This window comes from Cervus canadensis, chromosome 20, assembly GCF_019320065.1.
Source record: "Cervus canadensis isolate Bull #8, Minnesota chromosome 20, ASM1932006v1, whole genome shotgun sequence".
NCBI classification, from domain to species: Eukaryota; Metazoa; Chordata; class Mammalia; order Artiodactyla; family Cervidae; genus Cervus; species Cervus canadensis.
Window position 1 is genome coordinate 41629051 of NC_057405.1, and position 15550 is coordinate 41644600.

The following is a 15550-nucleotide window of genomic DNA, read 5'->3' on the forward strand; positions in this document are numbered from 1 at the left end:
TTGCCTTTTGTCTACCAGATAGGTTTTGTGGAGCATGGTTTAAATAATGCTCATTCCAAATTTATAGTTGTCAGGTTTCTGCCATTCTCAGGAAACTGAGTTAAAAATTAAAGTATATGTGAAAACTCAAGTTCCCTCCTATTCCAGTTTTGAGAAAATGAGGGCAAATGGGTAGAATGATTTTATTTTTCCTAATAAAAAAGAAAGAAAAGGGAAGAAAAATCTTACTGCTAGCGTCAGTACCTAAATAATCAATATGGGACCCACAAATAGCTTTAGAACCAAATATTTTTCTTTCTGGCCAAATGCAATGGACATAAGCCACAGTAGATACAAAAATGATTTTCCAACTCTCTACAAAAAGTGATGGACAGGGAGGCCTGGCGTGCTGCAGACCATGGGGTTGCAAAGAGTTGGATACAACTGAGTGACTGAACTGAACTGAACTGAACACAAGGTTGACTGAGGATAATTTTAAGTATTAAGACTATATCTGATGTTAAAATAGCTTTAATATGAGTTGGAATTTGTTAGCAACAAAGGGCATTTTAATGATGAACCTGGACAGGAAATGGTCATTTAAATGCAATCATATGTTTCTAATTGTGATGTAGAAACACACTCCATGCTCAGAGGCAATGTGACGAACTAAAGATTGGGCAATAAAGGAATGGAAAAAGAATTAATAGCAGACAGGACAGTTTGGAACCTTTATGAAGACTTTCAGGAGAAAATATCTTTTAACCTGTTTCTGTGCTCTTAACCTAGAGGAATGCTGATAGTTCAATGAAATAAAGATGTGGCAAAGCTGTTCCAGAAGCAACGGGAAAGAGCCAGGCTATAAGATGGCTTTGCTGGCCATGCTGGCCGAAGGTAGGTCCAGAAAAGAGGCCTCATTCCTCAGGCCCGCCTTGACTCCCAGCATCACACTTTTTCCATTTCACCATGCTTGTCCAGTAAGTATTGCCTAAGAAAACATTGGCTAATAGGTCAGTTTGGACTAGAAACTGGTTAGTCTGAAGCTAGACTTCACAGTTTTTGCCACATCGTTCTCCTGCTCAGAACCCTTTCATTGGCTTTCCCTTTAAATGCGCCGGGCTAACAAAGTGCATCATTCCTCTGGCATTCCATTTAGGCCAGCTCAGCCTTGCCAGTCTCGTCGCCCACTGCTTCCTACCGGAAAGCTCCTCTGCACCACTGTCAGCCCATTGTTCAGCCTCTGTGCTGCGCTCTTCTGCTTCTGTGTATGTTCACTCAAGTTGTTCCTCCATCTGGAACCCCAACTTCGGTCCTCTGTTTATTTCAACCTACCAACATCCCATGCTGGAGTCAAAAACCCACCTCTTTATATATGGTTCCCTGAAGAGCCCAGTCAGTTTCCGGTTCTCATTTCCTTCCCTGGACACCTACAGTACATAACTTCCAAGACTGCATATGAGGCCTTTATCAGATTCTACTTAGTGTTATAGACTGTCTTTCACGGAAATCCTGCGCAATGTTATAAAACACCAAATCACACCACAGTGCCTCCATCGTGAAGGATTAAATAAATAAGCTCTCATGCAAAGTCATGTGTAACATATGTGCTACACTGCTTATAGAGAACTTTCACTTATCTCTCATTGTGAAGTTTTAAATAAACAAGCTTCCAAACCCTCAGATTATACAATTTACAAGGGACTTCCACATATAATATTTTATTTCACAATACCCTTGGAGGGAGGCCTGACAGATGTTATTTTACATGATGGAGAAGCTAGATGAGGGAATCACAAGTGATTCACACAGGATCTTACTGACTAATTGGGCAGGTCTGGAATTTAGAACTGTCTTTTCTGATTTGCTAATGCTCATTTGGCTTAATAGCTTTCTTTTTTCTGTACTTGATCATTTCAGCTTTATAGTTTTAAACTTGTGATTTGGAGTTTGGATAAATTATTAAAATGATAGAGAAAAAAATGACTTCATACTGAGAGATCATAGAGACACAAGGCTAATAAACATAATAAAAGCATAGGATTAGTACTTTATGTGACTTGGCAATTGATGTAAAACAAGAAAAAGCACGAGAGAGCCCTTAATGTGTAATGAAATCATGAAGACTAAGCAAGCGTGCCATAAAGGACAGCAAGATCAAAGTCTAGGAACAATGGTTTGGAATTAAGTATGTTTTAAGTTTTTCTTGAATTTTCAATCATGTACTGCAATATGAAAAGGGAACACTGTACAAAATCCACTAAATTAGAAAAGAATATATTCTCAAGTTATGGATTCTGTTGACTATTCCAATGTTGAATTGCTAATGCTTCTTAAATGCAAACTCTGAGCAGGCACAGTTCCAGACATTTCATGGTTCATTTACTCCTGTTCACAAGAGAGCTCTGAAGTATCATTAGGCAAACTTTTCGGAGAAACTGAGGCAAAGAACAACTGTTGGTACAGATGAGATCTTCAACATATGCTGCCTAAAGCCTAAGCCCAAGCTAAACTATGTATCACTACTCCTGTGATCAGGGAAATCTGAATTCAGTGACACTAGTCCACCTTATATTAAATACATTTGGACTGCCTTGTGTTTCTCAATTATAGTCCATTAGTTTAAAAAAATATTAAAACCTCTTGTGTTCTTCTTAGAACTGTGTATAACTTCAATGACTTAATATTTCCCCAAAGAATTTAAATGTCAAGTTTGGGACAAAACAATCTCCAACACAGGCTTCTCTGTGCTCTGTAATGTCTGCACATCTGTTTGCAGCTACATATGCAACAAATGAGCACATGTGGCTTGGTGAGGATTGCCAAATGTCTCTGATTCTGAAAGGCGACATTTATTTTAGGAGGACATCTTGGTCTCAGTGGTCTCCGGCCTTGTTAAATTTCACCATAAATGCATAGATTAACAAATTTCAGGGAATGTAACAGTTTTTTTCCCCTGCTTAAAAAAAGTGGTGGTTACCCTCATGGATGATCCATCTTCAAGCATGTCTGTGTTTGTGACCTCCCTTGCAGTATTGGCAGTAAACAGTAAAGGCTAACAAACGATGGTTGGAATCAGATCCGGGTTTGAATCTCAATCTTTTCTTTACTGTGTGGTATGGAGTTTTTCCTGAACTTCTCTGAACTTTGGTTTCCTCGTTTGTGAAATAGAGTATCTAATTTGTAGGATTGGGGTGAGGATAAAATAAAGTTATATGTAGATAGTGTAGAGATATCATGGCTAATACATGCTCCATAAATATTAACAAATAACTGCTAAGAAGACACAAGGTACAAACATAGAAAATAGATAAATTGTTATTTAGATAACAATATAGTTATCTAAAATCATGGACTTTTTTTCCTTTTTAATTATAATGTTTTGTCTCTTCCAGAATTTTCATTAAAAAACAAAACAGGAGACTTCCCTGGTAGTTCAGTGGTTAAGAATCCACCTTGTAATGCAGAGTACGTGGCTTTAATCCCTGGTCCAGGAACTAAGATCCACATGCTCCAGAGCAACTAAGCCCAGAGTGCTGTGTGCTGCAATAGAAGATCCTCATAACACAATAAATATTCCTTATGCTGCAACTATAATCCAACTCAGCCAAATAAGTAAATATTAAAAAAAAACAGGATCATGTCACAGTCAATGGCTGAAAAAAGATACCATGTTACTGTTAGTAGCAAGAAATTTCAGCACACAGAGTTTGACATTGGTATCTAATTCTCTTGGGAGAAATCAGTCTTTGTTGTGTAAGATTTGATAATAAATTTATTTTAGAAATTAATTTTATTTTCTTCAATTGATTCTGCGAATGTATTTCCAATGGACCAGCCACTCACAATTTCCTAGATGCATTTTTACATGTTAAGGTGTTGTATTTCAGTGAAAAAGAGTAACTAAGGATAAAGGATGGAAACGTTTTAAATTAGTGCACTGAAAGCAGTGATCTTGGGAAAGATGCTTCTGGCACAGTCCAGGGAAACTCTGAGGCTGTAATTTTCAGTAGGCAGTCCAAGCCCTTTGGTTAGCAATGGTCTCGGATAAACATGACTTTGCCTGGCAACACCTGTGTGCAAGGATTGTCATTCTATTAATAGCTGGCAACACTTCCTTTTCTTGTACTTGGTAACCTTCTTTCAGGGGAATCTGGCCCTTCAGCAGGAAATCCACTCACAGCACCTGCTGTAGGAGCCTGTGAAATCCGGCTATTCCTGGCATGAATTTCACTGTAATACAATTAAAACAATCCTTACATAGATGGGTCTTTTCTAACAGAGGTACACAGCCTGAGGTAGCGAGCTGGGAAAAAAATGAAGACAAGCAGAGTTCCCTGCCAGGTGAGCCTCCCCACAGGGAGCAAAAAAAATTATAAAATGGGACACTCTGAACCATAGTTAGACATTCCCTTTTATAATTAGTCCAGTGCAACCTATTGAACATTCAGTTCAGTCACTCAGTCGTGTCTGACTCTTTGCGACTCCATGAACTGCAGCATGCCAGACCTCCCTGTCCATCACCAACTCCTGGAGTTTACCCAAACTCATGCCCATTGAGTCAGTGATGCCATCAAACTATCTTATCCTCTATCGTCCCCTTCTTCTCCCGCCCTCAATCTTTCCCAGCATCACGGTCTTTTCAAATGAGTCAGCTCTTCGCGTCAGGTGGCCAAAGTACTGGAGTTTCAGCTTCAGCATCAGTCCTTCCAATGAACACCCAGACCTGATCTTCTTTAGGATGGACTGGTTGGATCTTCTTGCAGTCCAAGGGATTCTCAAGAGTCTTCTCCAACACCACAGTTCAAAAGCATCAATTCTTCAGCGCTCAGCTTTCTTTATAGTCTCTCACATCCGTACATGACCACTGGAAAAACCATAGGCTTGACTAGGCGGACCTTTGTTGGCAAAGTAATGTCTCTGCTTTTTAATATGCTGTCTAGGTTGGTCATAACTTTCCTTCCAAGGAGTAAGCATCTTTTAATTTCATGGCTGCAATCACCATCTGCAGTGATTTTGGAGCCCAGAAAAACAAAGTCAGCCACTGTTTCCACCGTTTCCCCATCTATTTGCCATGAAGTGATGGGACCAGATGCTATAATCTTAATTTTTGGAATGTTGTGCTTTAAGCCAATTTTTTCACTCTCTTCTTTCACTTTCATCAAGAGGCTCTTTAGTTCTTCTTTACTTTCTGCCATAAGGGTGGTGTCATCTGCATATCTGAGGTTATTGATATTTCTCCTGGCAGTCTTGATTCCAGTTTGTGCTTCATCCAGCCCAGCGCTTCTCACTATGTACTCTGCATATAAGTTACATAAGCAGGGTGACAATACATAGCCTTAGTGTACTCCTTTTTGTATTTAGAACCAGTCTGTTGCTCCATGTCCAATTCTAACTGTTGCTTCCTGACCTGCATACAGGTTTCTCAAGAGGCAGGTCAGGTGGTCTGGAATTTCCATCTCTTGAAGAATTTTCCACAGTTTATTGTGATCCACACAGTCAAAGGCTTTGGCATAGTCAATAAAGCAGAAATAGGTGTTTTTCTGGAACTCTCTTGCTTTTTCAATAATCCAACGGATGTTGGCAATTTGATCTCTGGTTCCTCTGCCTTTTTTAAAACCAGCTTGAACATTTGGAAGTTCATGGTTTACGTATTGTTGAAGCCTGGCCTGGAGAATTTTGAGCATTACTTTACTAGCATGTGAGATGAGTGCAGTAGTTTGAGTAATCTTTGGCATTTGATTTCTTTGGGATTGGAATGAAAACTGACCCTTTCCAGTCCTGTGGCCACTGCTGAGTTTTCCAAATTTGCTGACATATTGCGTGCAGCACTTTTACAGCATCATCTTTTAGGATTCGGAATAGCTCAACTGGGATTCCATAACTTCCACTACCTTTGTTTGTAGTGATGCTTTCTAAGGCCCACTTGACTTCACATTCTAGGATGTCTGGCTCTAGGTGAGTGATCACACCGTCATGATTATCTGGGTCATGAAGATCTTTTTTGTACAGTTCTTATGTGTATTCTTGCCACCTCTTCTTAATATCTTCTGCTTCTGTCAGGTCCATACCATTTCTGTCCTTTATTGTGCTCATCTTTGCATGAAATGTTCCCTTGGTATCTCTAATTTTCTTGAAGAGATCTCTAGTCTTTCCCATTCTATTCTTTTCCTCTATTTCTTTGCACTGATCACTGAGGAAGGCTTTCTTATCTCTCCTTGCTGTTCTTTGGAATTCTGCATTCAGATGGGTATATCTTTCCTTTTCTCCTTCTCTTTTCACTTCTCTTCTTTTCACAGCTATTTGTGTTGAACATTAGTAGATGTTTAAAAGGGCTTCCCAGGTGGCACTAGTGGTATGGGTTCTGGCTGCCAATGCAGGAGATGTAAGAGATTTGAGTTCAGTCCCTGGGTCAGGAAGATCCCCTCGAGGAGGGCATGACAACCCACTCCAGTATTCTTGTCTGGATAATCCCATGGACAGAGGAGCCTAGCAGGCTACAAGGTCACAAAGAGTCTGAAACGACTGAAGCAACTTAGCGTGAAAACACTTAAAAAATCTTCATTGGTGGAAGCATTGATTCTGGTATAACCCAGGCTTATATAGGTTGAGCTCATGTGAGTTGTTTCTTTCCCCAAAACCCTAAAGATCTGACAATGAAGTTATGGATGTTTAAAACTAAGGCTCAGAGCTTTAAGAGGCTTAGCAAATGTGTTAAGCCTAAAGTGAATCCACAAAAATGCACGTGCCAGATATTACTAAATTAAATGACAAATCATTAGCCACCCCTACTTTCTTAACCTTTGACTCTTGTTCCTTCAATTCTGAATCTTCCACTTAGAGCTTTTGTGGCCTAGAAGAGACCTGGGTGTGGCATTTTTTGGACTGGTGCTTTCCATGGCAATTCCAGTTAGCAAAATGTGCATCTCAAGGTGGCTCTCGACTGCTTCTCCTGCTTCCCTCTGCTCTCTGCGATTGTTCTGTTACTGGTAGTTTCTCTCCAGGCAGCCACTCCTGTGACAGCTGTTTCCTGGGACAAACCTCCATACATCTAATGCTACATCTAATGCCCTCTAAAATCTTTAGTTTGGCACTGAGTCCCTTAGAGGCTAGAACGCTAGTGTGATTATGCCTATAGGGCGATTTAGTACATGTGTTACCTTCTTTAACATTCATCAAGAACCTGAAATGTTGTAAACATTGCAGATTCAGTAGTGAATACTCCAGATGGGATTGCTACGACAGGAACATACAGCGGGGTAAGAAGAGGCACTTGCTCTGCAAAGTTCTCTAGACAATCGTGTTCAGCACTCCCCCGAGTAGCATCAGGAAGTTGACCTGTGCATCAGATTCTTTTCAGATTACACTGCCCTGGACTCTACATTCTCTTAGAGTTGCTCTTCTCACTCGTAATAATGCCAGGATGCTCATCCTCGGTGTTTCAGTGTAAGTCATTCACTCTCTCCTTGTAGTTGTTGTTTAGTCTCTAAGTCCTATCAGACTCCTTGCAACCTCATGGAATTTAGCCTGCCAGTCCCCTCTGTCCATGGGATTTCCCAGGCAAGAAAACTGGAGTGCTTTGCCATTTCTTTCCCCAAGGGATCTTACCAAGCCAGGGAACACATCTCCTGCATTGGTAGGTGCGTTCTTTACTACTGAGCTACCAGAGAAACCCTGAACAAAGAGAAGGTAGGTCTTCACAAATGAGATGCAGCCTTAAATCTGCTGCATCACTGAACTGCTGGGACACAAGTAGCCACAGTACCTGCACCTGGTTTCTGTTCATCCTTATATTAATCATCCAATAAAGCAGCAGATTTCTCAGGGTTTCTTTCTTGCAATTTTATTAGAAAAGTGATAATTGCATGTAGTAAAATGCAATTTAAAAATATTAAAATGAAAGTTTTAAAGGATATATAAACTGAAAAGTAAAATTTTCCCTTTTCTCTAGTATCTCATCCTCTACTCTTCCTTTTGGTAAGCTTAGTGGAAATTCTGGCCTTTTTATCTTTGAATTTGTTTTTTTCTTTAAAACTTAAAATGCCAGGCTAAGAGAGAAATTACTGTAATAGGGGATGTCAGGATTTTACAAGATAATGGGGGCAACAATAATATTTCAAAAAGATAAGCCAGGTCCAAACTCAGGTCACCAGAGGGTGCATGGCATATGCAGAAAAGAAATGCTGAGGTACCTTTGGCTTTCCTTTAGTTTCCCAAGATATGCAAAATGAACTAATGGCTTTTCAGAAATGAGCACTTAACCTGTGTTTCAGTCTTCTTCATGACTGAAACACAGGTTCTCATGTCTCTTCTTCATGAGACTCTTCTTCATGATTCCTACCCAATGCAACCAAAAATAAAAAACTGTAAAAGAGGTAATTCAATAATGTTTCTCTGTTACTTGACAATTTACATTTTGAGTAGAGAGAGGCAAGATGGAAAAGGAAGGTGTGAAATCCATTTGACTCAAATACGTCTCAATGGGTTTCATGTAGATTCTATGGCTTAAACCTGAGTTACTTAGGTCAAAGTAGTGCTATTGTCAGTTGTTTCCATATAAACAAAATTAGCACATTAATTGTGTTGTCATATTCCTTGTCATCTTCTAAAATTTAAATAGTTTATAAAAAAATAATGTGCGCATTCAAGAGCAAGCACATAAATTCAAATAAATTATATGTTAGAACAATTCTTCATGGAATAACAAAATGCAAACTAGTACAGCCGCTATGGAGAACAGTGTGGAGATTTCTTAAAAAACTGGAAATAGAACTGCCATATGACCCAGCAATCTCACTTCTGGGCATACACACTGAGGAAACCAGATCTGAAAGAGATACGTGCACCCCAGTGTTCATCGCAGCACTGTTTATAATAGCCAGGACATGGAAGCAACCTAGATGCCCATCAGCAGACGGATGGATAAGGAAGCTGTGGTATATATACACCATGGAATATTACTCAGCCATTAAAAAGAATTCATTTGAATCAGTTCTAATGAGATGGATGAAACTGGAGCCCATTATACAGAGTGAAGTAAGCCAGAAAGATAAAGACCAATACAGTATACTAACGCATATATATGGAATTTAGAAAGATGGTAATGATAACCCTATATGCAAAACAGAAAAAGAGACACAGATGTACAGAACAGACTTTTGGACTCTGTGGGAGAAGGCGACGGTGGGATGTTTCAAGGGAACAGCATCGAAACATGTATATTATCTATAGTGAAACAGATCACCAGCCCAGGTTGGATGCATGAGACAAGTGCTCGGGCCTGGTGCACTGGGAAGACCCAGAGGGAGCGGGTAGAGAGGGAGGTGGGAGTGGGGATCAGGATGGGGAATACATGTAAAATCATGGCTGATTCATGTCAATGTATGACAAAACCTACTACAATATTATATAGTAATTAGCCTCCAACTAATAAAAATAAACCAAAAGAAAAGGATATTCTTCGTGTTACATTACACATCACTGCTTATAATTCTAGATTTGTTTGGAATATATAGCTCTATTGTTTCATATGCATTACTTATTTCACAGAAGATGATCGATAGATAAGTAGAACTGTTGGCACCCACATCAGGCTACATTCTGCAGAACATTTTTATGTATCATTTTCTAAAAAATAATTCCAACTAAGACATCCAGACTAAGTATGAAAGACTGCATTATGCTAACACCAAAAAGCAATAAAATAAAAATTTCCAAAGCTTTTAGTTTTGGAACTCTTAATGTGGTCAACTAAAAATGATTTCCTGTTTCCAAAAAGTTTTTTTTTCCCTACAAGAAAATCCTCTCTCTGGAAATATCAGATGTCTTCATAGTTGTTGGATATTCCTGCCCAGAAGATTCTGGGGAGAGAAAGAAAAGAAAGAAAGTGGGAAAGGCCAAGAGAGCACAGGAAACCCCTCTTGGAATTTCAAAGGCAGAGAAATGTGGAATAAGTTAGCTATGCCAAGGCAGTTAATATAGAAAGCCTGAAGAACTGAGTAAAGAAAAGAAATATTCATGTGAAGAACCATGTAGCCATTGTACATGTAGGTTCATATTAAATAAATTAAACTGAAAGAAAACAATTAAAAACTGCTTATAAGAAACATTTAGGAAATATTTAATACATATAATTAGAAGACATAAAAATTTGAAGGCTGGGATCAATGAAGTAGCTATTTAAATATGCTCCTAAAATGCAAATAGGCTCTTGCTATTGCTGCTTTTCTTAATTTTTTATAGGTTGGTGCAAGCTAGTTGCAGTTTTGGCTTGTTGAAACTTGCAATTTGATATTGGAATACATTCTTAAATAAATGTGATTATGTTATTTTTTGTTGTTGTTCAGTCACTAAGTCATGTCTAACTCTGTGACGCTGTGGGCTGCAGCATGCCAGCCTTTCCTGCCCTTCACTATCTCTTGGAGTTTGCTCAGACTCATGTCCCCTGATTTGGTGATGCTATCCAACCATATCATCCTCTGCCACCCTCTTCTCCTTTTGCCTTCAATCTTTCCCAGCATCAGGGTCTTTTCCATTGAGTCAGCCTTTCACATCAGGTGGCCAAAGTATTGAAGCTTCAGCTTCAGCATCAGTCCTTCAAATGAATATTCAGGGTTGATTTCCTTTAGGATGGACTGGTTTGACCTTGCTGCACAAGGGACTCTCTAGTGTCTTCTCCAGCACCACAACTCAAAAGCATTAGTTCTCTGGTGCTCAGCCTTCTTTATGGCTCAATTCTCACATCCATACACTACTACTGGAAAAACTATAGTTTTGACTATATGGACTTCTGTTGGCAAAGTGATATCTCTGTTTTTTAATATGCTGTCTAGGTTTTTCCTTCCAAGAAGCAAGCGTCTTTTAATTTCCTGGCTGCAGTCACCATCTGCAGTGATTTTAGGGTCCCGAAAAGAAGATCTGTCACAGCTTCTACTTTTATCCCTTCTATTTGCCATGAAGTGATGAGATCAGATGCCATTATCTTCACTTTTTGAATGTTGAGTTTTAAAAGCAAGTTTTTTTTCACTATCTTCTTTTACCCTCACCAGGAGGCTTTTTAGTTCCTCATCACTTTCTGCCATTAGAGTGGTATCATCAGCATATCTGAAGATGTTGATATTTCTCCCAGTAATCTTTATTCCAGCTTGTGATTCATCCAGTCTGGCATTTTGCATGATTTATTCTGCATATAGGAGAGGGCAATGGCACCCCACTCGAGTACTCTTGCCTGGAAAATCCCATGGACTGAGGAGCCTGGTAGGCTGTAGTCCATGGGGTCGCTAAGAGTCGGACACGACTGAGCGAATTCACTTTCACTTTTCACTTTCATGCATTGGAGAAGGAAATGGCAACCCACTCTAGTGTCCTTGCCTGGAGAATCCCAGGGACGGGGGAGTCGGGTGGGCTGCTGTCTATGAGGTCGCACAGAGTTGGACACAACTGAATCAACTTAGTAGCAGCAGCAGCATTCTGCATATAAGTTAAATAAGCAGGGTGACAATATACAGATTTATCATACTCTTTTCCCAATTTTGAACCAGTCCATTGTTCCATGTTCGGTTCTAACTGTTGCTTCTTGTCCTGCATATAGTTTTCTCAGGAGACAGGAAAGGTGGTCTGGCATTCCCATCTCTTCAAGAATTTTCCAGTTTGTTGTGATTTATACAGTAAAAAGCTTTAGCATAGTCAATGAAGCAGAAGTAGATGTTTTCTGAAATTCCCTTGGTTTCTGTATTATCCTGTGAATGTTGGCAGTTTGATCTCTGGTTCCTCTGCTTTTTCTCAACCCAGCTTGTGTGTCTAGAAATTCTTGGTTCACATACTGTTGAAGTGTAACTTGAAGGATTTTGAGTATAACCTTACCAGCACATGAAATGAGCTCAATTGTGTGGTAATTTGAACTTTCTTTGGCATTGCCTTCTTTGGGATTGGAATAAACACTGACCTTTTCCAGATCTGTGGTTATGTTTTACATCATTTTAATGTACTTTTCTCTTTTTATGTTATTTTGCTAATAACTTATCACTTGCTGTTTATTTTATATTTATTTTAGACTAGGCAAATGATGTTAGACAAAAAAGCACATTCAAGCGATTCTCTTATTCGAGTTCAAAACGGGTAGTAAAGCAGTGGAGACAACTCACAACATCAACAACACATTTAGCCCAAGAACTGCTAATGAACATACAGTGCAGTGGTGGTTCAAGAAGTTTTGCAAAGGAGATAAGAACCTTGATGATGAGGAGAACAGTGGCTGGCCATCAGAAGTTGACAATGACCAATTGAGAGGATCATCAAAGCTGTTCCTCTTACATCTACCAGAGAAGTTGCAGAATAACTCAATGTCGACCATTCTATTGTTACCTGGCATTTGGAGCAAATTGGAAAGGTGAAAAAGCTTGATAAGTGGGTGCCTTGTGAGTTGACAGCAAATGAAAAACGACATCATTTTGAAGTGTCGTCTTTTATTCTATGCAACAAGGAACCATTTATCGATTGAATTGTCACGTGTGATGAAAAGTTGCATCTCTACAACAACCAGTGATGACCAGCTGAGTGGCTGGGCTGAGAAGAAGCTCAAAAGCATTTCCCAAAGTCAAACTTGCACCAAAAAAAAGTCATGGTCACTGTTTGGTGGTCTGCTGCCCATCAGATCCACTACAGCTTTATGAATCCTGGCAAAACCATTACACCTGAGAAATGTGCTCAGCAAATCAATGAGATGCACCAAAAACTACAATGCCTGAAGCCAGCATTGGTCAACAGAAAGAGCCCAATTCTTCTCCACAACAGTTCCTGACCCCACGTCTCACTACTAATGCTTCAAAAGTTGAAGGAATTGGGCTGCAAAGTTTTACCTCATCCACCATGTTCACCTGACATCTCACCAAATGACTGCCACTTCTTTAAGCATCTGGACAACTTTATGCAGGAAAAATGCTTCCACAACCAGCAGGAGGGAGAAAATGTTTTCCAAGAATTCATTGAATCCTAAAGCACAGATTTTTACTCTACAGGAATAAACGAACATTTCTCATAGGCAAAAATGTATTGATTGTAATGGTTCCTATTTTGATTGATAAAGATGTATTTGAGCCTAATTAAAATGATTTAAAATTCAAGGTCTGAAATCACAATTACTTTTTCACCAACCTAATATTTAAGGTAGTTGTATTAGCGTTCTCTAGAGAAGACCTGGGTTGGATTCCTAGGTTGGGAAGATCCCCTGGAAAAGGAAATGGCAACCCACTCTAGTGTTCTTACCTGGGAAATACCATGGACAAAGAGGCCCGGTGGGTTACACTCCATGGCGTCACAACTGAGTGACTAAGCCACCAACATCAGAGAAACAGAACCAATAGAAAATATATATTCATGTATACAATACATTTTAATAATTTAAAAATTCTATAGCATACTAGAATAGAAAGAAATAATGCAATAATCAGAAGATCAAGAAACAATCATGTATATATTAAAATTTAATATATGACAGAGGTACCATATCAAATGATTAATTAAGAAAATTTTATTTAATAAAAAAGCTAGCCAACTACTTGAGGGAAAAGTCCCTAACTCATACCACATAGCAAAATAAATTACAAATTTACTAAAATTAAATATTAAAAGTTGAAATTCTGAGATGCAAGAAGAAATGTGACAGCTATTCAATTTTGAGGTGAGAGGTAGTATTTTAAATCACAAGTAATATATTTGTAAAAATTTGTCATGCTTTCCAAAACACAGTCAAATTAGTGAGAAAAGTAGCGTTGTTTCACATTTTTGCAAATCCCTTTAATGTCTGGCTTAACAGAAGACATCTGGATTCTCATATCTTCTGCATTCATCTGTAGTGGTATCATATGTCATGTAGCTTCTGGAAATCTCCACTGTAAACTTGTGAAAGAATAAAAGTGGAAAAGGCAGATGTATTTTAGTATTATAATGAAAATAACTTTGACCTTTTAGGACTCCAGAAAAGGTCTCGGGGACTCTGAGGGGACTCTGAATCATACTTCGGAAACTCCTGTTATAGATTAATGTGAATCTTTAAATTAATAACACATCTCTCAGGGACAATTTCATATGCATTGCTCTGGAAAAGATTTATCTGCATTACCTGTAGTTTCCTATAAATTATCAGTTTCCTACCCCTCTGGAGTTGCAAAACAGCCCTAAGCTATCAAAGATCAAAGATGTACACTTTTAAGGACCTGGATAATCTCTTAAAAGGTACAGAAGGGCAACCATAGACCTATAATCCCTTCTGCCCATTTCTCAATCTATCCTTCCCCTGCCACTTTGCATCACTAGCTTCTACCACATTAAACACGCTGATACGTTAAAATGAGTTGAGGAACTTGTTGGATGGTAATAAAATCAGAAGAAGGGAAAATTGGAATTCCTCCCAATGTAGTTAATGTAGTCACTTCTTTATACTTCCACACATAGATTCTCATAAAATTCCTTCCTTTCCAATTCTCTTAAAAAAAATTAATTTTCCTACAGAAATACTTCTTTACCTTCCTATTTCAGTCCTTTGCTTGTGTTTGGGAAATCTTACCACTTTATTCCATGGTAGAAATTTCCCTTTTTGATCTCTTTTATATTTGGCAACTTGAATGGCATCACCGACTTTGGTCAAACGTTTATAGGACTCTCTTTGGTTGAAGAAGTTGGGATGTATCCCTGTTACATGATTGAAATTAAATACGACTGTTCCAATTCTAGTTCAGCAAGTACACAGAGGAACATGTGTTTTCTTTTCCCACTAGATCATCTAGTAGGCAATGCTTATCATGGTGGGCACTAAGATTATAAAACCAAACCTCAAATCCAAAATATGTTCATGCACACCTGCATACATGTATGTGTGTATGTCTGTGTTTGTGTGAAGAATAAAAGGCTATTGTTGAAACTTTTATCTTTACTTTCACTTCCTCAGAAAAATGGGCTGCACCATTATTATTCTAAGAGGTATTTGACCCTTTCATGCCCCAACTTACTGTTGTATTATTACAAAAGACGTCATACTAAGTATTCAGAAATGGTTTAGCCTTTCTTCCCTTTCCTGAGAAGTGCTTGCGTGCATCTGTGCTCAGTTGCTCAGTCATGTCTGACTCTTTTTGACCCCACAGACTGTAGTCTTCCAGGCTCCTCTGTCCGTTGAATTTTCCAGCTCCAATGAAAATTTTTATGATTTACCGTTCTAAAAAGCGTGTGTTTGAGAAGGGAGTAATTTCAGGTAGGGAGTACTCCAGTTTGTATGTAAGGTCTGCTGGTGTTTAGTTGCTAAGTTCTGTTTAACTCTTGTGACCCTGTGGACTATAGCCCTCCAGGCTCCTCTGTCCTTGGAGTTTTCCAGGCAAGAGTACTGGAGTGGGTTGCCATTTTCTTCTCCAAGGGATCTTCCTAAATCAGGGATTGAACTCACGTCATGAATTGGCAGGTGGATTGTTTACAATTGAGCCACTGGGGAAGCCCCTTGTATACAATACATGAACAGAAAGCTCTGCACCAACAATATGAACTTGAGTAAGATTGAGCAGACATTTGAAAATGTACCAACATTGCA

At 38.9% G+C, this 15550-nt stretch overlaps 1 long non-coding RNA gene across 2 annotated transcripts in view; it reads right to left on the minus strand.

Annotated features, from left to right (window-relative positions):
- The window catches only part of LOC122422575, a 93189-nt gene that overhangs the window by 49129 nt on the left and 28510 nt on the right, over positions 1–15550 (minus strand). The window contains exon 5 of one of the 2 annotated variants that reach the window (XR_006263881.1): positions 13545–13872. The exons of the other annotated variant lie outside the window; for it this stretch is intronic. This is a non-coding gene — a long non-coding RNA (uncharacterized LOC122422575). Of the gene's footprint in view, positions 1–13544; positions 13873–15550 lie in introns of those variants that run through there. 2 annotated transcript variants of the gene reach the window in all.